The sequence below is a fragment of the Pleurodeles waltl genome, chromosome 4_1, assembly GCF_031143425.1.
Source record: "Pleurodeles waltl isolate 20211129_DDA chromosome 4_1, aPleWal1.hap1.20221129, whole genome shotgun sequence".
Lineage (NCBI taxonomy): Eukaryota > Metazoa > Chordata > Amphibia > Caudata > Salamandridae > Pleurodeles > Pleurodeles waltl.
In genome coordinates, this window is record NC_090442.1 from 776,503,175 (window position 1) to 776,528,666 (window position 25,492).

Genomic DNA, 25,492 nt, shown 5'->3' on the forward strand with positions numbered 1-25,492 from the left:
ATCTGTATTCATCCCCCATGTTATGTTTCCTTCCCTGGTGAGAAAAAGCAAAAACATGTTAACAAACTGTGCGCAGAAAAATACCTGCGCCACCAGTGTGACGGCGTTCGAAGCTAAGCTAAGCACAAAATGGAGTCAGTGGTCAAGATGGAACTGGTGGTTAAATATAGATAGCATTATAACGCTTACTTGTAAATGAAAAATAGCAGCTGTGGTAGATTGTTTTGAAATAATATACATAACCCAAACAGCAACACTTTCTCTTCTATCTCAAAACCCAATATAACATCTATTTTCTTTTCTTAGAAAATCACTACCTACCTTTATGCACCAACATATTTGTAAACAACCAATATAAAGTGTTCTTTGAATTTCTAATTAGTACCCTCCATTTTAACTGCATTTCAATTCAATACTGGCTCATTCAACTGCCCTTGTCCTGAGTGGTACTCCAGTTTCCCTACAGAACGCTCAGTGTGGATTGTGGGACACAGCTATGTGTTTTGGGCCAAGGAAAGTCTAAGAAGGAGTGGCATTAACAGGGACCTGGGTTTATCTGATGTAAATATTACTTGGGTTCACCAGAGACGGTTAAAGTGGCATCAATTGCTCCCTTTTATTGAAAACATTAAGGATTGCCAACATCCAGACCGTGTGATTGTGCACTGTGGTGGCAATGTCCTAGGCACAGTTACTGTGGCAGGATTGGAGATTCTAATGATAAATACCTTTGGAGATTAATTGCACTTTTCCCCCACACTGCCTTTGTTTTTTCTAACATTTGCCAAAGACAGAAGTGGAATTGGTCAAGTGAATTCTGTCCACAAATATACAAATCCAGGAAACATGTTAAGAACACTGTTTATGCATTCCTCAGAGACAATTACATGGGCTCCATATGCCACAATAATTTACTGCTTGATATGGATGGTATATATAGAAATGATGGAGTTGCATTACAGAGAAAGGCAACCGGGTGTTCCCCAGAACCTGAAAATCTGCATCCTGTTTCATATGTAATTACCAACTACACACCATAGATAGAAAGGCTCTTTTCAGAGCAGATCCTTTTACTATAGACATATATATATATATATATATATATATATATATATTTCTTCCTATTCTTTTAAATATCATTCAGATCTGTGGATCCATCTGTTCTCTCGAAAAGGGCAAAAAACACAATTTCAGGCATTTCCTACCAATTATTAAGTATTTTGGCACTTTGACATCAAGCCCTTGGGGCCCATGACCACTTCATGTGCATTGCTACCTACAAATCTAGCCTTGGGACCCTTTGCCAATACAACAAAATGCTGGCCCCAACCTTCCCTGTCAGGTTGCAGCCAGCCAAGGCTGCGTGAGTGCCTCTCTGAGTGGAGGGTGTGTGTGACAGTATGTGACTGGGTATGAGAGTGGCTGTTGGAGTATCTGATTAGGTGAGAGAGTGGATGTGAGAGTGTCTGTCCCTGTGTGAGAGTGGATGGGAGAGTAACTATCTGGGTGTAAGAGTGTGTGCCTGGGTGTGAGAGTAGGTGTGAGAGTGTGTGCCTGGGTATGCCTGGGTGTGACAGTGGATATGAGTGTGTGCCTGGGTGTGAGAGTGTGTGCCTGGGTGTGAGAGTGGGCGTGAGAGTGTCTGTCTGGGTATGAGAGGTCTGGGTGTGAATGTGTCTGTCTGAGTGAAAGAGTGTGCGTGAGAGTGGATATTGAGAGTGTCTGGGTGTGAATGTGTCTGTCTGAGTGAGTGAGTATGGGTGTGAGAGTGTCTGGGTGTGAGAGATGGTGTGAAAGGGTGTGTCTGAGTATGAGACTTTGTGTGAGAGTGTGTGCATGGGTGTAAGAGTGGATGTGAGAGGGTTTGTCTGGATGTGACAGCTGGATGTCTAGGTGTGAGGGTGGGTGTGAGAGAGTGTCTGGGTTTGAGACTGGGTGTGAGAGGGTGTGTTTGGGTTTGGTGGCCGCAACTTCCCAATCTGCCCGTTGTGCGACTTGAAAATTGCTTTCTGGGACGCACAAAACCCGTATTGTGATTCAGTACCTTTGTTACCAAATTGCAGTTGGGGTTTTGCGATTCGGTATTAGGAAGGGGTATGTTGAGGGCGTTCCTTCCTAATAGCGAATCTGAAAGGTATGTATGAATGTTTTGCGAATGAAGTGGGGTTGCAAAACATTAGCAGTTTACCACCAATTTCAAATTGGTGGTAACCGAATGTTTAGGAAAAAAAATTTAAGAGCCCTGCAGGTGGATCTGCATAGCTGGGAAACAGAAAAAAAATAGTTTGAATGCATTTTCATTCAATTATCTACAATTTTACCGCATTTGTATCAACCCGTGGGGTCAGGGGACCTCTACCCTAACTCCTTTATTTCAATTACAACCCATATTTCAGGGCCGGGGACCATTCCCCTCTAAAACATTATGGTGGCTGGAACTTCTCAATTGGCCCGTTTGCAACTAGAAAAATACTTTCTAGGATGCACAAAACCCATATTGTGTTTCGGTAACTTGTTACCAAATTGCAATTGGGGTTTTGCAATTCAGTATTAGGAAGGGGCGTGTTGAGGGCATTCCTTCCTACTAGCGAATCGAAAAGGTATGTATGAATGTTTTGCGACCGAAGTGTGGTCACAAAACCTTTGCAGTTTACCACCAATTTCAAATTGGTGTTAACCGAATGGTTGGGAAAATATTTTTAAGAGCAGGTAGTGGTCCCATGGATCACTGCCAACTCTTAAAAAATGAAACTTAAACATTTCATTTTTTTCTTTTTAAGGAAAACGGGCTGCATTAAAAAAAGAATTCTTTATTAAAAGCACTCACAGAGATGGTGGTATGTTGAGCTCAGCAGACCACCATTACTGTGATTTTTGTGATTCCAAATGGGTTGCAAAGCGGGACCTACCTCACGAGGTAGGTCTATTTGCGACCCACTGGGAATCACAAATGAAACTCAAGAGAGTTTTGTACATTTGAAATAGCAATTTCCTAATTGCGATTTGCAGGGAATCGCAATTAGGCAATCACAATTTCAAACTTTTGCACATGTGGCCACAAGTGATTTAAACAAAGGTGTTTGGTCCAGCCAATGTAGAAAGGCTGAACATGGCAACAAATAAGCTTTAATAGTGCATACTATAAGGTGTTGGTGGGCCAAAGATCAAAACTAACAAAAGAACATCCAACAACTTGGCTTGTTAAGAGTCAATCTTGTGGATACATACCACAAATTTCTCCGCACACCAGCATAAATGGATTTTGTGGAAGGGCATCTGGCAGCAAGAATGACATCCACAACCTCAGGCAGCAGATAAAATGCATTGAAATGTCGATTGTTCGGGGGCAAGACCTTACCCTACTGGTGTGACAGAAGATCTTCCCAAAGTGGAAGCCTAATCAGAACACAGATGCTCATGACCAGAGGATCCAGGTTCACACTCTTCTGGCCCTTATCAAAGGCACTAGGATGACTCAAGCCCCGTTACTCCTGATATTTTTCAGAACTTGTCCTGAAGATACAGGGGCAGGAAAGCTATGGGAGTCTTTTTTTCCTTTCCTGCCAAATGCATCTCCTAGTGAGTGTTCTCACAGAAACTCCAATATGCAAAAATGTTGGCACTGTACGTTCTTGACAGTGGCAAAAAGACCTCGCTGTAGGAAGATGCTCTATGCCACTTAGGTATGTAGAACGCGTTTGTGATCTGTCAGATGTTACCTTCTTAGCTCATCTACTGTGACATTCAAAGATCCCAAGTGGTCTGCACAGAGGGAAATGCCTTGATGCTCCAACCAACTCCAGAGGGTCAGAGCCTACTTGCACAAGATGCATAGCCCAATCTGACCTGCTTGTTGCAATACCACATTGCAGTAGTATCCATTAAAGCCTGCCCTAGTCTTCCACAGTGAACAGCAGGAAAGCCTACAGAGCCAGATGCAATAGCCTGCAGCACAAACAAAATGAAATGGAGCCAGGCTTCTGTTAGAGACAAGAGCCCTCTGATTTTGATATCTTCCAGAATTTATGCTATGTGTTTTTGTAAAGCACACTTGCAAGAGTATCTTGGCATTGAGTAGGTGTGTGTGCTTGGCCCTGCCAATGATAGGTTGGATAATTGAAAAGTAAGGTCCTCAGTTTCATGCAGAATTCAAGAAGAGAGGCTCCGATGTGAAGCGGGAGGCACTTGTACACTTTAGGAGCAATGTAAGAGGGCTAACATCCTGATCTGGTTCTTGTCTCCTTTCTGGCGGACATCCATATGGACAAGTCCAACTCTGTTAGATTTAGGGAGGATGGTTCTTGCACAAAGAGATTCCCTATCACCTGAGATGTGAGATAGTGGTGTATTTTGGCCCCCTTCCTTTTAACCATCTAGGTCAATGGCCTAGAAGCAGCATTGTTGAAAATACAAAGGGACCCCCCATCTGGCAGGTTCTCAAGCGTTACCAGTCCTTTTATAGGCTGGCAATGCTGTCTTTATGTCAAGGATGGCATTGGGTCTTTAGAAACTTGTAGACTATTATGTCAAGTTTATGGAGGGTCTAGATTTTGCAGATAAAACATTTTGTGATGGCAGTGGGTCAAAATTTCATCAAAAACATGAGTCATTATAACTAAAAAACTAAGATCACGCAAGTTCGCTATTTTAATTATCTGGGTATCTTGTTTGATGATAGTTCCCCTTGGGGCCCTGCCACCCAGTCAAACAGGCTTACCTTAGCAGAGCTGTGTGGTGCAGCCTGGTACTTCAGTCTTAAGGTGGACAGGAAACGTGTAAAAGCACTGCTCCTTGGCTATAAGGATAAGTGTGTTTTTTCTACCTGTTACGTGAGTGCCATCTGGGGGTATTGCGATTGAGGTCCCTTTCAGTTAGAGGAAAACAACTTTTTCAGGCACCTGCTGCTGTGCCCCAAAGCTTTCCATCATTCTCAGTACACGAGGAACTTGGCCTCAGGTACATTTAGGACATCTTTAAACTTAGGCCGATATTGCTTTGGTTGATGATATGGTACAAACGTAAGCCAACTCTCAACAGGCTGATTATTCCGGACTCTCTTTCTTTAGCTGACTCTTAAGTAATTCCCGGGTATAATGCATCCAGTGTGCATTGACATCTTTGGGCCTTTCCACAGAGCCTGAGGACATTGTCAAAGCGGACTACCTAAAGGTTAAACAGCATTTTTTATGTTGACTTTCAATTTTGGGGAAGAATCAGGAATTGTGTCAGCCAGCTATTCTAGAACCATACTTGACCTTGGTATATATTGTTTACCATTGCCAGCTTTTATCTAGGTTCAGGCTGAACTCTTTCCTCCCATTGGTCAGTTTTCCCAAAGGTTGGGCCGCTGATGGATCTTTAGGTCCTTTTGACGTGACAAAGTTTCAGCTCAGTCCATTACACAAATTCTACTGTGCCTATACACCAGCTAGAAGAAAACAAGTTTTTCAGGCAACTGTTGGGGGTACCCCAAAGCTCTCCCATATTCGAGGTACATGAGAAACTTGGCCTCAGGTACATTGTGGACATCATTAAACTTTGGTCTATATTGCTTTGGTTAATGATATGGTACAAGCGTGAGCCAACTCTCAACTGGCTGTCATTTGTCTTTTTTTAGTCGACTCTAAAGCAATTCCCTGGGTATGTTACATCCAGAATGCATTGACATCTTTGGGCCTTTTCACATAGCCTGAGCAAATTGTCATAGCAGAATACCTAAAGATTATATAGCATTTTTCATATCCACTTTCTGTTTTTAGGGAGAATCAAGAAATATGTAAGCCAGCTATACAGGCTTATTGTATGATTAAAACAGTTCACTTTCTAGGACCAGGCTTGACCTGGGTAAATATTGTTTACCATTTCCAGCTTTTATTCAGGTTCAGGCTTAACTCTTTCCTCCCATTGGTCAGTTTTCCCAAAGGTTGGGCCGCTGATGGATCTTTAGGTCCTTGTGAATGTGACAGAGTTTCAGCTCTGACCATTACACATGTCGTACTGTTCTTTAGCCTATACACCAGTTAGAGGAAATCATTTTTGCTTCCCATCTTCAGAGAGGCCCAGTTTTCACAAGTTAGGCCAGCAATGATGTTACTTCCCGTGATGGGGAAGATGCATGCTTGCAAATATATGGGTTATTTTTTAGCAGCATTTTCAAGACCCATAAGGCCTGGCCTTTGTCTGTTTAGACCAATTTAACTTATTTTATTGCTGTTGGCATATGTAGTAATTGGGCTGTTCCTTCTTTTGGTTATGGTTTCTGATCTGTGTATTATGTATTTTATTTGCCATGATGGATTTGCATTATTTAGGTGTTTTATCTGTTTTATATCTTTTATGGTTATTTATTTAGCTCAATAAAGAGATTTTACTACTGGTTTTGTGTATGCGTGGGATGTGCGGAAGTAGTAGTCCTGTGGAGTGCAGGTGTCGGAGTCATTGTTGGAAGGAGATGTGAGGGATTAGGTAGATGGGGCCTAAGTTCTGTAGTGCCTTAAATGCATGTGCGAGGAGCTTGAAATGCGAGTGTTTGTGTATTAGGAATCAGTAGAGCTTCCTGAGGTGTGGTGTGATGTGAGTTCTGTGAAAGAGTTGTAAGTTGCTTGATGATCCTGACTTAGAGGAAGTTCCCATAATCTAACTTGCTGGTGACTAAGGCATGAATGACAGTTTTTCTACCATTGCTTCGGATAAATCTGAACATTTTCCACAGCTTCTTCAGGGTGGAGAAGCAGGATGCAGTGACTATGCTGACTTGTGTGGTCAAATCCAGTTTGCTGACCATGATTATTCTGAAGTTCCTGGCATGGGTGCTGGATGTGGGTCTGACTTTGGCCAGCCACCAGTTGACTCATATTGTGAAGATCACTACTTGTGTCTTAGTTTGAGCTTGAGACAGCTTTCATCCGTTAAGGTCTTCAGTCTTGTAGGCAGTGAACGTGTTTCTTGTGCTGGGGGCTTTATCTGAGAAGGAGAGTGTGAGTTGTGTATTATTGGCACAGGAGAGTTTGTTGATGTTGTGTGTTTGCCAGAGTGATCATGTGTGCATTGATGAGGGTGGGCCAAGAAGCCTCAGAACTGGTCTCATGGAGATCCATCATGGAGGCTGAAACATCAGCAATATAATAGCCTGAATGTCCTGGACTCGTTGCAGCAGAGGGAATGCCTTAAAATGCACTGCATCCAGGATAGCACTAATGAATGGCAGCCTCTGTAAAGGTGACAGGTACAAATGTGGCTCATTGTCTGTGCACATTAACAATATCAAGAGGTTTGTCTGGAGGTGGCCTACAACTGACTTTTACCAGCCAGCCTTCAACAGCCAGCTGTTAGGGTATCCTCAACCTCCAAAGGTTTGCAACGACAGCCACCATTCACTTTCGTGAGCACTCGAGAGGCAATGTTGATGCCAAGGAGAAGCACCACAAACTGAAAATGTTCTGGGCCAACCTTGAACTGTAAGTAATTTTGGGGGACAGCAGAACAGGTATATTAAAATAAGTGGCCTCCAGTTCCAAGGACACCATCTAGTATCCTAAGTACAGAGCACCAAGATCTGGGTCAGCATGAGCGTTTTGAATTTGCCCTTCCACAAGAAGGGGTTGAAGGTGCAACATAGGAGTGAGGCTGCCATCCTTTTTCAGCACAAGTAAATAACATGAGCCACACACCTCTTCTCTTTCTGAGCCCAGAGCCCTCATTCACACCTTCTGTAATAAATAGAATGGAGAGGTGCCCCTTTGTTTGCTGAGGAGAACATTTTTTTTCTCCAATGCCTCAGTCCATTTGGACTCACTATCCAGAGAAGTCACGGGGAATGAATTGTTGTTGAACTTGCTTGTTGAAGCGTGAGCCATTAGACTCTCTGGGGTAGGGTGTTAGTGAAAGGATCGCAAGGAGCGATGGCTAACCACCTACCATAGGAGTAGCTTGGTCAGTAAGGCTTGGGGCATGTGAGCTTCAGATTTACCAACAATCACCCTGGCACATAATCTCAAAATACATTATATGACAAGCAGGGCACATGAGAGGGACGTAAGGGCAGTGGAAAGACAGAGGAATGTGGATTGGTAGGAGTATTAGGTGAGAGAAACATAATATTTTGTAAAATAATTAACATTTTTTAGGGTTTCAAAACAGAGATGCGAGAGAGCATGTGTGTTTTTGTCAGCGTGTGTGTGCGTAAATGCCAGGTGAAATCAGACAGTCACCTCACCATACCCAACTGAAATGCCTGTACCTAACTATTCTTGTTACACTGCATTTATTCGAGGGGCGTAATACCCCAAACACCTGCACCTGAAGCTACACCCCTCCACCTGCCTATTCACTGGTGGGCAAAATCACAGCTTTGATCAAGTGCCCATCAAGGTATCAGTAAGGGTTTCATTAAAGGGAAGCAAGGGCTCTAACGTGACAGACAACAGCTAGAAAATTTCCATAAGGAGATTTGCCTTGGTTTTGATAGCTGTAATCTGGGGCCACAGCTGTCTGTTGGACTGCTACTGCAAATGATGTACTCTTTTCCATTGATTGTCCAAATGGAGAGTCCAACCCTGCTTCAGGGGAGGTATCAAGCCCACTGGCCCCTTGTAAGTCCATGTAAAAATTGTCACTGCCCTAATGAAGGAGGAGATCTCCATCCCCCATCGCACTATAGTCATCTTCTTCGGATGGTGAACCTTGTTTGGGGTCAGAGCCAAAAGGAAATTAGAGCATCTGCTGGTGTGTCTGCTTTGAAGGAGGCACTGGGGCATAGTTAGGTTGTATAACGACTGGTTGGACTTTAGTAATTTCACAGCACAACATTAGTTCAGATTGAGGTGAACTCGGTCTGGCATCATACAATTCAATCAGAACCAGATGCACTTACAGCACCAGTGGTGTTGGTTCTGGGTTCCGCAAGGAACCACCCAGCACAGGTTCTTGAGCCAGAGTAAATATATGTATTGGAGTTGGTGTGGGACCTGGAAGGAATCCAAAGGGGTCGATAATGGAGAAGGACCCATCAATGGGAACCCAAATAGAGGCTCCTGCAGTTCCTTGAACCCCGAACGCATGCAAGAGGAAGCCAGAAGTGCACCAAAAATCTAGACATGCCTCTTTGAAGGCCTTGATCTGCTGCAGCATCATTGATGGCCTTGGAAACTCCTGGCGCACCAGGATGAGTTGGGGATATTGGCTCTGTAACCAGGTTTCCTTGGATAAGGAGTGGCAGTATGCTAGGTCACGCTCCATTTTATGTTCGCATTTTCACATTGATTTGGAGATACCAGAAGAGTTCAGGAAGTCAGTGAAATAGATGTCTCGCTGGAGCAATTCCTGTGTCTGCTCCCACTAACTGGAAAGGAAGCAGGCCTTCTGTGAAGGCCACAACTTCGTATACTCAGGAATGTATACTTCACTGCTCGTTCACGGATTGTCTTTGAGACATGACCTGGGCCCTAATGCCAGAGTCACACCTCATGCGAGTCCATGGCCAACATTCATTTTCCACATTATGGCATGGTTTGAAACCTGTACATTTAGGAGGGGACATCATTTCCTAATATACTGGATTACAATTTAGAAGCCACCAGTAGGCCAACAGATTTGGGAATGGAGCTCCGTCTTTGGATCAGAAGACACAGAAAGAAAGGAACAGATGTCAGCATGTAGGAGAGGTATTTATATACAGCTCCACTCTGTCACTTCTATGGTTGTATGAAACTTGTGGGGAGCCATACAGCATCACCCCGAGGTGTTCTGTCTGTTGCCCCAGGAGTATTCTAAGGTGGGGTACCTGCAGTTTTAAGTATCCATTAGAAAGTGGCAATGCTAAGTAATGTGCTGGAATATCAAGTTTCCTTCCAATTGGACAAGAGAAGGTACATTTAAAGATGGGCAGTTAAGAAAATGTTGATTAGCTAGTATCATTCAAGCCATTTGACTAATATGCATGAAACCTGGTATAGCAGAACTGAACATTCCACGCTGTCAGTCACATGTCATGCAACCTTTTCAAAGAGGGGGCCTGGGTATCAGCAAATGATACGTTTTCTGTCCCCTTCCCTTTTTAACTTTGTTTGTTGCTAGGCTCTGCACCAAGAAGTTGCGTACAGCTGGTTCTGGTGGCACAGAGGCTGTTTTCTAATTTTAGGCACAGAGTCTGCTGCAGATGGTGAAAGGCTGTGTGCAGCTAGTTAGTAGGGGTGGTCATCAAAGACCTCATTGATGACATCTCAAATGACACCATTGTTGTTGATAAAATCACATACGGAATCAACACTGATAATTGGGAGAAGTGGTGGCTAGGTGCAGGGAGCGGCTGAGGGCCACAATCCTACACACAGTCAATACTCTGGACAGCTGCAAAATGTGTACAGACTGCTCTGTACAATTTTTAGAGTGAATGAAAAAGGAACAGTACAGCTGCACAAGGTTGGAGGGCACGTTCATTTGTATCTAAAATGGTTCCATTTGACAAGTACACAACACTATGCACCCATGCCCCATAACATATGGCTAAAGGCTGTGCACATTAAACTCCACAAAACAGTATTTTGGGGATGTCAAAACTACTGCTACGCCCTTTCCCACCAGCATCAATTGCAGACAGTGTTTGGTTACTTCCTTGGAGACATAAAGGTCATTGGGCATTTCATATATGACATTTGTAGTATGTTTAGTAGTACTACATATAGTAATACCCAGATACCTTCACATGCTATTTACTAACTCATGTGTGGAGATCTCCACCTCTGCCTCTCCTATGTTTTCTATGCCTGACTGTAGAGGTCTCCACATATTTACACCTATGTGTCAGCTGTAAAAGTGGGAGGGGCTGGGAATGGATAGAAAGTGTGGAATACTTCCTACAAAATGAGACAGGATAAGGGAGGAGTAAGGAGGCTTAAGGGGTTTAGAGAGGGACAAGCACCCACCCGCAAAAGAGTAGTTACCACAGCAGCAAAAGACCTTAAACATTTGTAAATGTTCTTCAACTCCCATCTGCAATACGTTCAGCACAAACATGGCCAACCACTGGAAAGTCAACATCCTTCCATAGAAAATAATAAAAGCAAGGACTAAAAATAAACCCTTATACCTAAGAATCTTAAAATAAATTACTAATTCTGACTTTAATATTTTCCGACTTTTGATATATTATTTACGTAAATATGTATACAATTACTCTATTTAAATTTTAAACACAAATGTAACTTAATTAAATGACCTCTTTACCTAGCATGTAATATTTTTTAATATAGATTAAATAAAAATAAACATTTCACTGTAGGCGGAATTGTGTTTTCAAATAAATCTTTAAATAAAGAATTACACAAAAATGAAATATATTTCAATGAATTCATTATTTAATGTAAGTTTAAGATAATAGGGCTGTAGGCTTGATTTGAGAAAGTATATAACATTATTTTAATATTTAATATTCAGGTATTTTATCTAAATTATTAAAAAGTTTATTAAGGTCCGTATGTTTTCTTGTATTTTTTCCCTATACTTTACCATAGTGAGATCTTCGCCCTGGTGGCGCAGACCTCCAACTATGTGTAAAAAGTTGATAGTAGTTTATTTACACTTGTACATTTTGCTCCAGCCTTGAGTTTTAGGACTTGAGCACATGTAAGTCTACACTTTGAGGTAACTTCACACAAGTGAATGGTAAATAGGCAAAAGTAGTAAAGTTTTACAAAGTGTGAGCCCTATTCACAAAGTTGAATTTGCATGTGTAGATTTATTCTTGTGTTAATTTACTCTTACAATATGTACTAACTTTACTACTTTAATAATTCATTTCCAATCAGAGAGTACATGTGATAGATAAAATATTAGGTGTTCACATCCTCATTGTCCTGAAGTTGAACGAGGACTGTGCAACTACTGCCTGGTCAGATGTTACTATTTAATTTTAACAGGATTAGGGGGCACATAATTGGTGCCAGTGTAAAAGCTGTTTAAACTACAGAAGGCTTGTTCTGGTTGTTTGCCCTAACAAACCCCTTTTTTAGATTTTCTTTTTTCCCATATTCCAGTGTTGTCACAGACTTTCTGCGAGAAGAATATTCTGATAATGCTGCTAAAATTGAAAATAAATAAGAATTTAGCCTGAAGACCAAATTCGAATCACATTCTAGCAAAACGTTAATTTCTCTGCTTTTTTGTACAGATGAATTACATGCTTCTGGTGTTTTTCAGCAGCCGATAGGTATTCTCAGAGCTGTTCCCATTCATCACCTTCTTTAATTCTCAGTGGTTGGTATCCACCAGATGGGTCTAACTTGTTGAAGATCTTGGCACCTTGTACCAATATTAAGAAGCATTTTATAAGAGACAGTGGAATCAATCTTTGATGGCAATTGGATGAAGCTCTTGGTTCTTTTTTGGGAAGAAAGCCAGTGGAAACCACTGTAGGTTTTGAAGATCCAGTTACTAGTCCATTCTTTTGTAAATAATTCTTGAAGTTTTAATCATTGTTATTGTCACATTGTGGGTATCCGCACTAAACTGTGTTCCCTGCAATTATATGTCTCCCATTCCAAAATTTTCCCAAACTACCCTTGTCCCAGTTTCCGAACCTAAGTCCCTAAGTCTGTAAGTCCATATGTTTTAATGGTGTCTTTTTCACCATTAATACTCTCGTAAAGAAGGAACGAATTGCTCGCTATGAGAACTAGAGGTCTCAGCCTTTTGGACACACAAGGTCACATAAGGTCTCTTATGTCTCGGTTTTGAAATGGTAACGCCAGTTACCACACTTTATTACATTTGTTTGACAAATTGTTCAGGTTGTATTCTGATTTCTCAAACCCTTGAAGCGTCCAGACCCTTTGGATCCACTTATGATTGTGTTAGGGTTATTTTCTAGCCCCGGAATGAGAGGATAGTCTGCTTAGCTGGTAGGTGCATTCTTCTTTTGTTCGAGTGAAGGGCATAGATACCTTTTGATGGTGTTTTGATAATGAGCAGCCTGGGGCAACTGTCCAGGACACTGCCCCATTGCATGACGTATGCAAAAACTCCCCCCAAAATGTTGGAAGTTACAGACAAGACCATAAGAAATGTAATTTTGTTGCCATCTCATCACAGTGACTCACAACAATCCATGCATCCATCTTGTGCAGACTTGCAGTAGTATGGTGGCCCCCTATTAAGAATCTTATATAATGCTGCACTCCCAAGTGTGTTGTGCAGGATTGTTCACTCTAATGTAAATGTCACTTCACTGCTTGTGATCCAATGTGAAATTAAGCTCTTCTTCCCATTGTTGCTAGTAAGCAAATTTTGTGGCGATTGTCTTGCAGTAAGAATCCCACAGATTAATTGGCCAATTTAGAGTTTGGCAGTCAGGGTATTCTATCACAAAGATGAAAGAGTATCTTGTCTGCTAAACTCTTGGTCAGCCCTACTTAGAGTGGGACAGACTGTCACTTTATGTTGGCGGTGCTCCTGGTGGGCTCCTTTGAAGGAAAGCTGTCTCCTGTAGCCTGACAGAGTTCTGGCCATCAGAGTAAGAGCATTTAACACCCTGCCCTATTTCCAACCAAAGATACAAGCTCCCTGGGTTGGTGGGTTGTTAGTTCTTTGTTTTTCAAAACTCTCAGTTTGGGAGGTTTTTTTTTAAAGATGTGGCGGATGGCTGTCAAACACAAATGCTGTCAGTCCTTCAAACCTTTAGTATCTTCATAGGAACCACCATAATGGCGACTCCTCTGAAGGTGTTATAGATCACTGCTGGGCCGTAATGTCAGCCGCCACAGTGACAGATGGTGGGGTGCCTCCTAAACCCTAATTTAGGCATCACATTTGTAGGGGATTGAAGTATGTGTCAGAAGTGTTAAAAAACAGTGAGGGGTCACTTGGCACACACTTTAACTGATGCATGTAGGGCCCAGTGTTGGAGCTGGAAGCAGCAAAAGCATTCCAACTCTGGGTTACTGAAATTCTCTTTAAGGTGCTCAGATGATCTGAGGGACTGTTTACTGTAGAGGTCACACATTTGAAAGCAACCACTCCAACACCATACTTGAAAGCTGATTATATTTAAGCGCAGGGAAAAGTCTGGTATGGAGGGTGAAGGGAAAATGGTAAGATCCAAATGCTTGTTTAAACAGTAGTGCACTTCTAGAGTTGGAAATGTAATTGGTGAGATATATCAGTTTCACTCTCAATCTGGTTTGGGGATCCTCAGTACTTCTCCCATGGGACAACTAGCGATGCCCTGATCAATGAAACACCATAGCTTAAGTCTCACCTCAGAGCCAATCAATCACTCAATCTATTAATCAGTACATTTCTAGAGTGCTTGTTGTCACCCATGAGGATATCCAGGTGCTGGCAGGGTCGGCCATTCCCCTGCCAAATGCACTACAAGCATCTTGCAATCAGGATATCTCATCCCTAGTGAATGAAGTATGGCTTGGAATAAAAAGAGAATCCTCAGCAATAGTGTAATTTTAAATGCCACTATTCTTCTGACACAGGACAGTGCATGGTTGCACCAAGATGCCAACGTGTCTTTGTTGTCATTCAAGTTGGTCTTGAAATTTCCCATCCCACAAAAGTACAAATCTGGCACAAGCTTGTGCCCATGTATCAGACACTGTTTAGTGACCATCTGAAGAGGGTCAGTATCCACAACCTGGGTGGTGAGTGACTGCATTCCTGCTAATATCAGTTTTTCTGATTTGCCCATATTTATTTATAGCAGTGTCAGCTCTCTCAGGGTTTGCCTCTGCTCTGTCAGCAAAAAGTTTGTATACGTTCTGCAGAACATGATGCACTCAATTTGTGGATGGCCTCTTCTGCAGCAGTGAGTCCATGTCCAGAGCAAAAAGCAGTGGAAAGAGAGGACACTTCTGTTGAGTACCTTGGGAGATGCCGATGTGCTCCATGAGCACACCATATTGACCGATTCTAGCCGAGGATGAGTCGTGAAGGATGGCAATCCACATCTTAAAATTGTCCTCCAGCCCAAATTTGCTTAAATCATCCCTTGACATTTGGCAGTTCACAAGTTCAAATGCTTTTTCGGTGTTGGAAGATGTGAGTCCTGCTTCCTTATTATGTGTGTCACAATAGCAATTGAGTGGAGAGCTTTTTTTGTGTTGTCTCTAATCGAACAGCTCATGATAAACACTGTTTGGTCTGCAAGAGTGACGCATGTCATTACCTGATCTAGGTGGTTTGGCATTATCGTCTCAAAGGTCTTAACATCTATCTTTAGCAAGAAGAATGGGGCCCTCATTATAACATTGGTGGTAAATACCGCCTTCCGCTGCGGTGACAGCTGCCAACATACTGCCATGGCGGCTACCATCCGTCCGCCATATTATAAGCACTGCCTGACTCCCGCCACAATAAGGGCAGAAATCCAGCAGTGTTCATAGTGGTGGAAGGTGGTAACCTGACGCTGCTAACACCAGCACTGCAATGCCAGTAGAATACTGCCAGCCGTATTATGACCAGTGATAATACCTGACGGTGTTCTGCTGGCAGGGCGCTGCTGGCGGGAGCAGTGCCACTTCCCGTTCCCTGCCAGACTACCTCCTCGCCGGACAAGGTAAGTTGAGCGTCAGACATGGAGGGGTGTGGGAGGGTGAGTGGTGTTGTGTGTGTGTGTCTGAGTGTGTGCATGAATGTGTGTGTGTGTGTGAATGCATCTGTGTGTGTTGGGTTGTTTGCATGGTTGTAAGCGTGTGAGTGAATGCGTGTAAGAATGGTGAAGTGAGTGCGTGTCTGACTGTCAGTGTGATTGTGTGTAAGAATGTGTGTGAGTATGTCTGGAAGTATGCGTGTATGAATGCATGTATGCCAGTGTAAGTGAATGGGTGTATGTGTGCTGCGTGTGGGTGTCTGTGTGCATGTATGCGGGGAGGGGGGGCTGATGTGTGCGTGTGAGGGTGGGGTCAGTTGTGTGTTGTGTCTGTGGGTGTGTGCGTGTATGGGGACAAAGGTGTGTGTGAATGTATCAGAGGAGGTGTGTTTGAATGTATCGGAGGGGGTGGGGGGGAGAATGAGTGGATCGGAGAGGGTGGGGGGTTAGTTTGTGTATCAGGGTGGGCTGTTAGTGTGTATATGGGAGTGGTTGTGTGGGTGATTTTGGATGGAGAGGGGGTCAGGTGAGTGTTGGGGGGGAGCCAGCTACTGGTGACGGGGAAGGAATTTCCTGTCACTGGTAGGGCCTACTGACATGGTTTTTGTGGTGTTACTAACACCATGAAAACCATGGTGGTAGGCCGGCTCATAATGCCATGGGCGTAGACATCTCCGGGCCAGTGGCTCATACCACCATGGCAGTATGAATGGAGAAGTGGCGGGTTGGCTGCAGCCAACCTGCCAATCTCATAATGTGGTGGTATGTACCACCAGCCTTTTGGCGGTACTACCGCCACATTTAACCTGGCGGTCAGAAGACAGCCAGGGTCATAATGAGGGCCTTGGTGGTTTGGGTGATACAACATACAGCAAGTGTGGTCTTCGCCAGGTCTGGCTATAAACAATATTGTTGCCGCCATCATTGTGCTACGGATTCCCCATGCCCTGTAAAACTCATTGAATTGTTCCATCAGGTTTGGAAGATTGTCATCCCTAAAATATCCTTCTTAGTTTGTTCAGTCATTTAGGCACTCTCTCTGAGGCAGGGAACGGCACATCTAAGTATGTAGCTCTTGCTACAGTGTCCATGGGTGTGTATGTGTACAGCATTTGGTAACAGGAGCTAAAGAAGATTTCCTCCTTTGTTTGGATTTCTACCTTGTTATCTATGATCTCTCGTATGTATGTACAGATTTAGCCAGCGTGCAGTCTATTGGATGGGAAGTTGCCAATATGTTTGCCCCCTCATGGCAGAGGGATCCAGTTCTGTTAACAATACAGTTAGCTCTATAGTTTTCAAGGGTGAGAAGCTGACCTCTTACTGGTATCAGTTTCCTTATGCCGAGGATCTAACTCAGAGAATTTGCTAGATATTTGTTCTTTTGCTATCCCCTCGCTCGCTTAAGACATCTTTTGTCTAAACTCTTAACTGATCAATACCGTTTCTGCATCCCATTTCATGCCCCTGTCTTGCCTATAATGCTAAAGGTTAGCTATCTTTTCATAATTTCCCTGATTTTTTAATAGGATGACAGTGTCCTTTAGCAAAGAATCATTCACATGCCCTATTGTCTGAAACAAGATATTCTGGACTATTATTGGTCTACATTTATCCAATTTCTACACTCTGTCACCAGCCATCGCTGCCAGAGAATCCAAAGTATGAGTTAGCTGCTCAGTTTCTTATCTACTGGATGCTTCCTTGCCCTTCTCCCCCTCCCTCACTTCCTCTTCATACGCAAATGCAAATGGGAACAGATGGCCCAATGTGATCCATACAATCCTCTAATCCTCTCTGCTGGATCCTTGCAGGATGCACTTACCTTTTGATATTTTGCTGCTTGATATTCTGTCCTCAATATAATTGTGTAACGATATTCTGGGCATCAGCATTCAGAAGAACAACTACTCTGAAAGGGTGCCCCCAGTGGAATCTGATTTCACTCACTGTTAAAATGTAAGCTATTGGTTTAAAAAAGAATTGCCACAACTAATACAGGGTAGCATGAAAAAGGTCCACTACTCGTGACTGGGGGCCGGATGGCCTAACATCGGACTACTATAGGTGGGTCTTGGCTGAGGACTCAGTCAATTACTCAATTTGTATGGCCTGCAACATGTGTGAGAGTGCACCTAAGCACTGTGTTCTTTTGTCTCTGGCTCAGATGCTGCCAAAATGTCCTCGAAGGGAGGAGAGACTTTTGCCACACTGCTGTCTTCTCAGATGGGTCCCTTCCAGCATGGGTGATGACCAGCCCCTCAGTGGGTCAGTCACACTCTGGGCTGCTGGTCTCTTCACTCTTGCCTCACCTCTGAGCCAGCCCATGGTGCTGTTGTGTGTCAGGGACACTGCCCATTTCAGTGGGAAAGTTCATCTCACCTCTGCCAAGTTATTCTCGGCCACTTCAGCCCTAGGCTGTTGGGATCTGTAATGTCCTTGCTGGTCACCATCTTGTGTTCAAACATGAGAATGCCAGAGACTATAGGGAAAAAAATCTCTCTGTATGCTGCAGCCATTTCCTTTAGGCTCCAGATGCCCTGATAAAGCTTCACTGAAGACTGGTATTTGGGAGCCAGGTGAGGAGCTCAAAGATCATGTGTCTGCCATTAGAGACATTCAGCCACATCCTTGTAAATAAATAAGTATTTAAGTATTTTGAGAAAATACATTCAGTCAAAGGAAACAATGACACCAGATTCAATTGGGTTGGAATAGAACAATCAAATTCCCTATGATGATGTATTGAATAAACAGCTGGTGTGAGGATTTGGGTGTTTGATATGGTATGGCTGGGAAGCCTTACCGTGCAGTACATTCACAAATATCATCTTGGGTCCAGTTCGGTATGTTTACTTAACCTAGCACAACCCTGGTTTGCTGTGGTTTCGAGCAATATGGCTTAGGAAAGGAAAAATGGGTAAAAAATTCAACAGCACCAAACAACGAAAGAAGAAAGTCACATGTCAAAAAAGAAACAAGACACTAATTTATTAAAATAGAGCTGCGATTTTGTAAATTTTTAGAGACCTTAATCATCAGAATCCACCAGAGGGTTCCAGAGATGTAGATTTTAGAAATAATAAATAACTTTTATATCAACAGCAAACAAGCATTGGCCACCAAAAAGTTTGGAAACTTTTGAAAAGTTTGTAAAAGTTAGTTTGGCAGCTCTGGCCTGAGTTGAGCAACCAAGTCCAACAGGACAGTGGTCTAAGGGGCCAGAAAAGATACTTTGGACAGTTACATGAACTACAGAGCGTTTTAGAGCAAGAGCCAATCTTTACAGGATGACTGTCATAGACGACAATGGGGTGGTCCTGATGCTGAGGGATGCAGGTGAGTGGGGGCGACTGTCCATAGATATTGGGCCCCCATGCTATGAAAGGCGTTCCTGATGCAGACCTTGTGTTTTTGCACTACAGCCGTCACAGTGAAAATCTTTGGTCAAGGCTGGTGTCCCTCTTAGTTGACAAATCCAGTCAAAACTAACATTCACAGGTCTAGCGGACACGAGTGCAAGATTTAATGTCCCCAGTGTCATGCTGGGAGGTCAGCCAGTTGACCCTTGGAGTCTCTGCTCTGGACCATGGCCTGGAGACAGCTTTTCCTCGAGTCAAGCATGCAGAACAGGGTCCAAACTCCGCTAGCCCAAAGTGCACCAGGTGCAGTCGCTCCGGCATCGCAGCCTCTCCTTTTGTATTTCCAATGGGTGCAAAGGAGTATTCTTCTCACCCTCCTTCCAAGTCCAGCGAGTACTGAGGGTCAACATCCCAAGGATGCCATATTTATCCTAGGGAATTGCTCTGAGGGGACTACACATCACTAGCAAATGGGCTACTGGGTCACCTCCTATCTAGTGACGAAGTTCCTGTGACGTGTGGAATCTGGCTATCTCAGAATGTCACATTCTTGCCCCCTTCAAGATGGCATGACCCTTCCTCTGTCGTCTGGAGCAAGGTAGCCCACCCTAGAGGTGTGGCTACCTGAGAGCAACACGCCCAAGGTAAAGCAGTTTCGGGGTAAGTTTCCACTCTCTGGCCCTGCCTCTATGCTGTCTACGGGAACAAAGGTTATCCTGCTCAATGGTAGTGGGCTGAGCAGCCTATCAAAGGCAGCTTGCCCTTTGAAGAACGCCTCATACCTAACACCCCCGAGAGGCCATCCTTGCAGAGGAGGTGACACCTTGCTGTTGCAGCACAGGTCACATTAAATGCCTAAATGAATTTGATACCTTTCATGACATAGTTTGGTAGTTCCAGTCAATAGTTAGCCGGGTTAGGAAGCCACCCGGTAACCCTGTGTTAGCCAGTGGGGCTACCAACTTTACCCAAAACAAAATGACAATTTGGAGGTGTTGCTGCAAAGACATATCATAAAATGAATGTCTTACTTAACAAAGTACAGCTCCCTACCATAAGACTGTACAGGCCTTCCTTAGAGGAGACATATATAAGACCTTCATTAGTGGAGACTTACAGATAACGTTATGGGGTGGGGTGCCTTTGCCACTGGTTTAAAAGGCAAAGTCAAACTGGCAGTGAAAACATTGCCCTTTCAGTCTGCAGTGGCAGGCTGGGAGCCATTGTTTACCTTGTTGCATGAAGGGTGGCACAAACATTGCTGTAGCCCTGAATGGATACTCTGTCTTACATGTCCTGGATACCATCAGTATCATATAGTAGGGACTTATAAGTAAGTCAGGCCTTGCCAATTGGGTGTATCCAATTTGGAGACAACTTATATAGGGTTAAAACACTGGCACTAATGTCTGGTTATCAGGCCTCAGTGCACTCTCAGAGTGGAAAGACCAGCAGCTAATAGTCCAAATAGGGGCAAAAGGTGTGGAGGGGGTGGACTTGCAAAAAAGCCTGTTTGCTTACAGCTGGCTTACAGAATACCTAGTAATGTTTAAGTATTGCATCAGGAATTAACAAAGATTCCTTGTTTGATGGTAACGCTATTAGTTTTCTCTGTTGGAGACCTATAAGTACCAGAGACAAAAAGATGGATAAAATAAAACTGAGGGCTGGTGCTGCAGGAGGTGGAGATGTCCATGCAGAAGACCGCCAGACAGCTTCTAGCCTCCAGGCCATCCAGGACTTCAAAGTCACCATCGACCTCTGGCCAGCAGACATAGTGGTAATCACAAAGCCGGGCCAGCGTTGCATGCGCTGTGAAGAATATCATCCAATCCCACAGCTAAATACTGTTAAAATCGGGGCTAAAGTTCTGGCCAATAGGTTGTTGAGGTGATCGAGAAACTGGTTTACCCAGGCTAGTCATTTATTTTGCACTAAAGCACTACTAGGCAATATGTTAGAAGAGTCAACAATGCCAATAAGATGAGTGCTATCTTACCAGGGCATCAAGCCTTACTTATGGATGACTTCCAGAAACCATTCAATTCAATAGAATGGGAATATAATTTCACATTTTTAACACAATTACAGTTTGGCCCTAAATGTATATGTTACGTTAGGGTGCTTTGTACCTCTGAGCCCGATTACCAATTGGCAGTGTCATCTCCCTTTAGTTCCCCACTTGAAGGAGCACTCAGTAGGGGTGCCAGCTCTGTCTCCTGCTCCTTGCCCTAGCGAAAGAGCCCTTGGCAGCATGGGTGAATGTAGATGCTTTGCTCCATGTTTTCCAATGGTCTTCAACACTAAGTGACAGAATCTCACTGTATGCAGATGAAGTTCTGCTCTTTCTGGATGATCCTCCCAGCTCTAGGCAACAAGCCTTGTAAATCTTGAATATTTTTTGGACCTACTCAGGCCTGCAGATTAATAAAGCTAAATGGTCCATCTATCCCCTCACCCATCACACAATGGTCATGTTGTGGGTCTGGAGCTATGGGTGCTCCAGGAGGGGTTTAAGTACCTTGTCATGTATATCACAGAAGAAAAGGACTTGGTGTTCATATACAACCTCCATTCTGAGCTCAAGAGACTGACTGGAGATGTAAAATTTTGGAACTCCCTCCCACTATCTTTGCTTGGCCGTTCGGCCATCTGTAGGATATTCACACTGCTGATACTCCTGTATCAATATCATAACTCCTCCTTGGCAATGAAAAAACCTTCTGTGCTAAGGCCAGTGCTCTACTATCTAAGCTCCAGCGGAATGGATGGATACCCTGCATTTCCCATGCAAAATGCTGCAGGCCTACCTTTGAGGGAGGCCTTGCCAGCCTGGATCTGCTGCTATACTACAGAGCAGCACATCTCCTTGTTCTTAATGACTGGTTTTTGAGGGGTTCAGGGACCCAGCCTCGCTGTGTGGGGATGGTTCCTAGGTCGTGACTGCCATCCCCACTTGCTATACGGTGGTGATTGGCCAGAATTTATGCTCATCTCCACAAGTGGTAGTGACCATATGGAAGGAGGCCATGAAAGCTGTGGGATGGGCTAAACTGCTGATGCTAGAGACCCCACTATGGAGGGGGACCAGACTTCTCCAGGTATTGGTGTTTCGCTGATTCACCAGATGGGATGCCACCCATGGGATCGGCATCATAACGCTGGGGGACGTTCTCACAAAAGGTTCCCTTAAGGCTTTTTCAGAACTGCAGATGGAATACCAAATGCATTGCTCCCAGTTCTGTTGTTATCTCTAGCTTAGAGCCCCTTCACTCCCTATTTGCCCACAGACACTGAAATCCCAGCCTTCTCACCCCAGGAGGCACAAATTCTGCTGACTGACATTAAAACGCATAGGCTGTTGGCTCTCTATCAAACATTGTTACACCAACAGGGAGACGCAATGGTGATGGTGAGGGGAAATGGTCCTGAGATCTAGGCCAGCTTGAGGACAAGGACTGGAGGGAGGCCTCTGTAGCCCCAAGGGAGAAAGTGATGTCCACTCAGTTCTGTCTTATCCATCTTAAAATACTCCACCTCACATACCTTACTCAGACACGATTATCCCATACAGGACTGATAGGCTCGGGGAGCTCCCTGTGCTGCAGCGTGGGGATCTTTTATACACCTTTTTGAGTGGACCCGTCCTTTCTGGGAGGGGGTGCTTGGGACACTGGAGTAGGTGTTGGGCTGGAGGGTCCCCAGTGAGCCAAAACTCATCCTATTACATATTGCAGAGGATGTGCAGGGTAACAGATGTCAGAGGCTGTTGCTCTGGTTGGGATTGTTTGTGGCCAAGTGAATATTGTGAGGTCATGGAAGAATGTGGAAGCCTAATCCTGGAAAGGGATGGGCAAGGGCATGGATTTCTGTATGGGCCTGGAGCACCCGGTACATCAGGCTAGAGGGGGCCCCCATAAGTATTTCAAAATATGGAATGGCTGGGCAGAACTTAAAGGAATCTACATAGAACCTTGCCCGTCTAGTCTCTGGCTCATAGACAATAAGTTATGCTCCTTCAACACCATACCAAGTTGAGATTGACTGGGGGAATATACTGGCATCTTGGCTTACTGACTTTTATAAGTCATCAGGGCTGCGGCTCTTTGGTTTCTGGAATATAGGCATAATGAGTGATGACGACAACTTGTTAGCATTATTTATATTTTTTGCGCTAGGCTTGGCTTTTGTTCTGTTTTGTCTAAAAAAATGAATAAAAAAGTTATTTAAAAAATAAAACTGAGGCCAATAAAATGGACTAAGTAGTCCAGTTAATGTAAAGAATGTTTTAGAAACCAAGAGTAGCCAAATATAATAGTGTAATATGAACAGCTGTGCTATCAAATGATATGACTTCTTGATGATTCCAAGGGATATGATTAGAGGAACTGTCCTTTCTGTAACTGGTCCAGCTGTCAGTGGCGAACCATCCAGTGTGAACCCGCTCAGGAGTCTTATTAATCAGTTCAGAATTTGCAAAGCTGAACCCTTTGAATTTGTTCCATAAGCCAGCCACATTTTGATATGTATTAAAAACAAATGTGGAGTGGAAGTGCATGAGATCTGTAAAAATTAAAAAAAGAAGAGCCATTTCCTAACCGCTCCAACATTTCCTGAAGGCTTCTCTGGTCTCATCATGGTCTGAATTAGATGTGTGGTATCACCACAATATGGACATAAACCAGATTTCCTACTTCTTTGGAACAGTCTGCATGGGTTCTTTATCTGAAGTTGAACCACCTTCTGCAGGAGGATTTGCTGGTTGTTTGAATTGAGTTTGGCATAGAAAAGTATGGTGACCCTGATTCCAAACATTTCTTCTCTCTAACCACATTCATGATCCAGTGCACAATTGGAAATGAGGGATCAATCAGTTCACTAAAAAAAGGGAGGACGCTGGCTTCTAATTGACTCAGCCTTAATTTCTTCCTTTAACCTTCTTCAAAACAAAGTCATCAAGGCCCTCTCCACCTAAGTAGTCTCCATGTCCAGGAGTTGGAACCACGTAACATATGTAAGGACATGCATATTTCCATGCTTTTGCTTGTTGGATATTGCTTCTTCAGTGAAGGTCTAAATATTTGGCCTTTGGAACATCTGTTTAAAGGCTGACAAAAAGATAGCATAATCTCTAAGCTCAGATCATCGGATGAGGGTCAAGCCAATAAGGACTTGATTAAGTATTCGACCACATCTTGGTCATGTGAAATTAAAGAGGATCTGAAGGCAAAATAAAATATCAAGGAGTCTAAAAATGATTTCAATTTGTTAAGGTCTCCAAGAACAAGAAGAACACCACATATGACTTCAGAAAAATATAAATATCAGGAAGGTCTGGCGCATGACAGCATTTTCATTTCATAATTGCTGTAATTCCTGGGCTTGTTAGTGTAGCGTTTGTACCACAGCTTGTAAGGTATGTAAAGGTGTAACGTGATTTAGATCCATATTTATTTATAACTTTTAAAGTTTGTGGCATTGCAACCTGTTAATGGCTGGATGCAGAAGATATGTATTCTTATACACCTTGTTCGGCCTGTCAGTAGGAAGTCTCATTCCTGGAGAAACAAAAAAGAGCCACCAATGTTAGAAAAAAAGCCTTATAACACAAAAATGCTACATGATAGGTCTGGAGGACTGAAAGACGTGAACGGCTGGAAAACTGGATACCAGAGCTGGGAGAAAATACAGAAGACTGGAACCAGAGAAGATGGGAGACCGAGAAGGGTTCTGAAACAGGAGACAGGAGGGTACGAATACTGGACTAAACAAGAATTGGCTGGATAATAACGGTGAGAAATCTAGTAGTTATGAATGCAATGAAAATGCATGCCCAGAACATGTTGCAATGCATGTTGCACAAGCAATGGTCTCCTTAAATATAGTCCAAGCTGGAAATTACATCAATAGAAAAGGGGTTGCGATCTGGTTTTGGAAAAAATATTATGTGAAGGATCCACCCACATTTGAGGAATTTTCCTTAATTATAATGGCAGTAATGTCTCACCCTTTTCGTACAGAATTCCCAGGGTGTGCAAAAAGACAAAAAATCAAAGAAAAAATAACAATGGTCTCCAATAACAACAAACTGACATGGAAATCAAATATATAGCACTGCAAAACTTCTGGGTCTATGACAAAGTGTAAATAGAAACAAAAACAAAAGGCAGATTGACACGTGGAGACAAGACAAACTTAGCTGATAGGGAGTGTTCCTTTTAAAGTAGGAATTCCCTCACCCACCACAGGTGGCATGCTTCATCATTGGAACCTCCACGAGCTATAATGGCTAGTCACAGCGTGGGCTACTACCCCCTCACTGAGCGGGAGGCGCTCTATGGAGGTTTTCAGAGTTATAATAAATACCAAATGGTGAGCAAAAAGTGGTGAGGGAAGTAGAGTTATTGACAGAAAAAGCTGAACAAAATGCGAAGGTAAATCTGACTACAGGGTATACAATGATTTTATTAATAATGAGTCTATGGGTCAGGATGTAAAAACTTAAGGGGGCAGGGAAAATTAAACCTGCTTGTTCGTG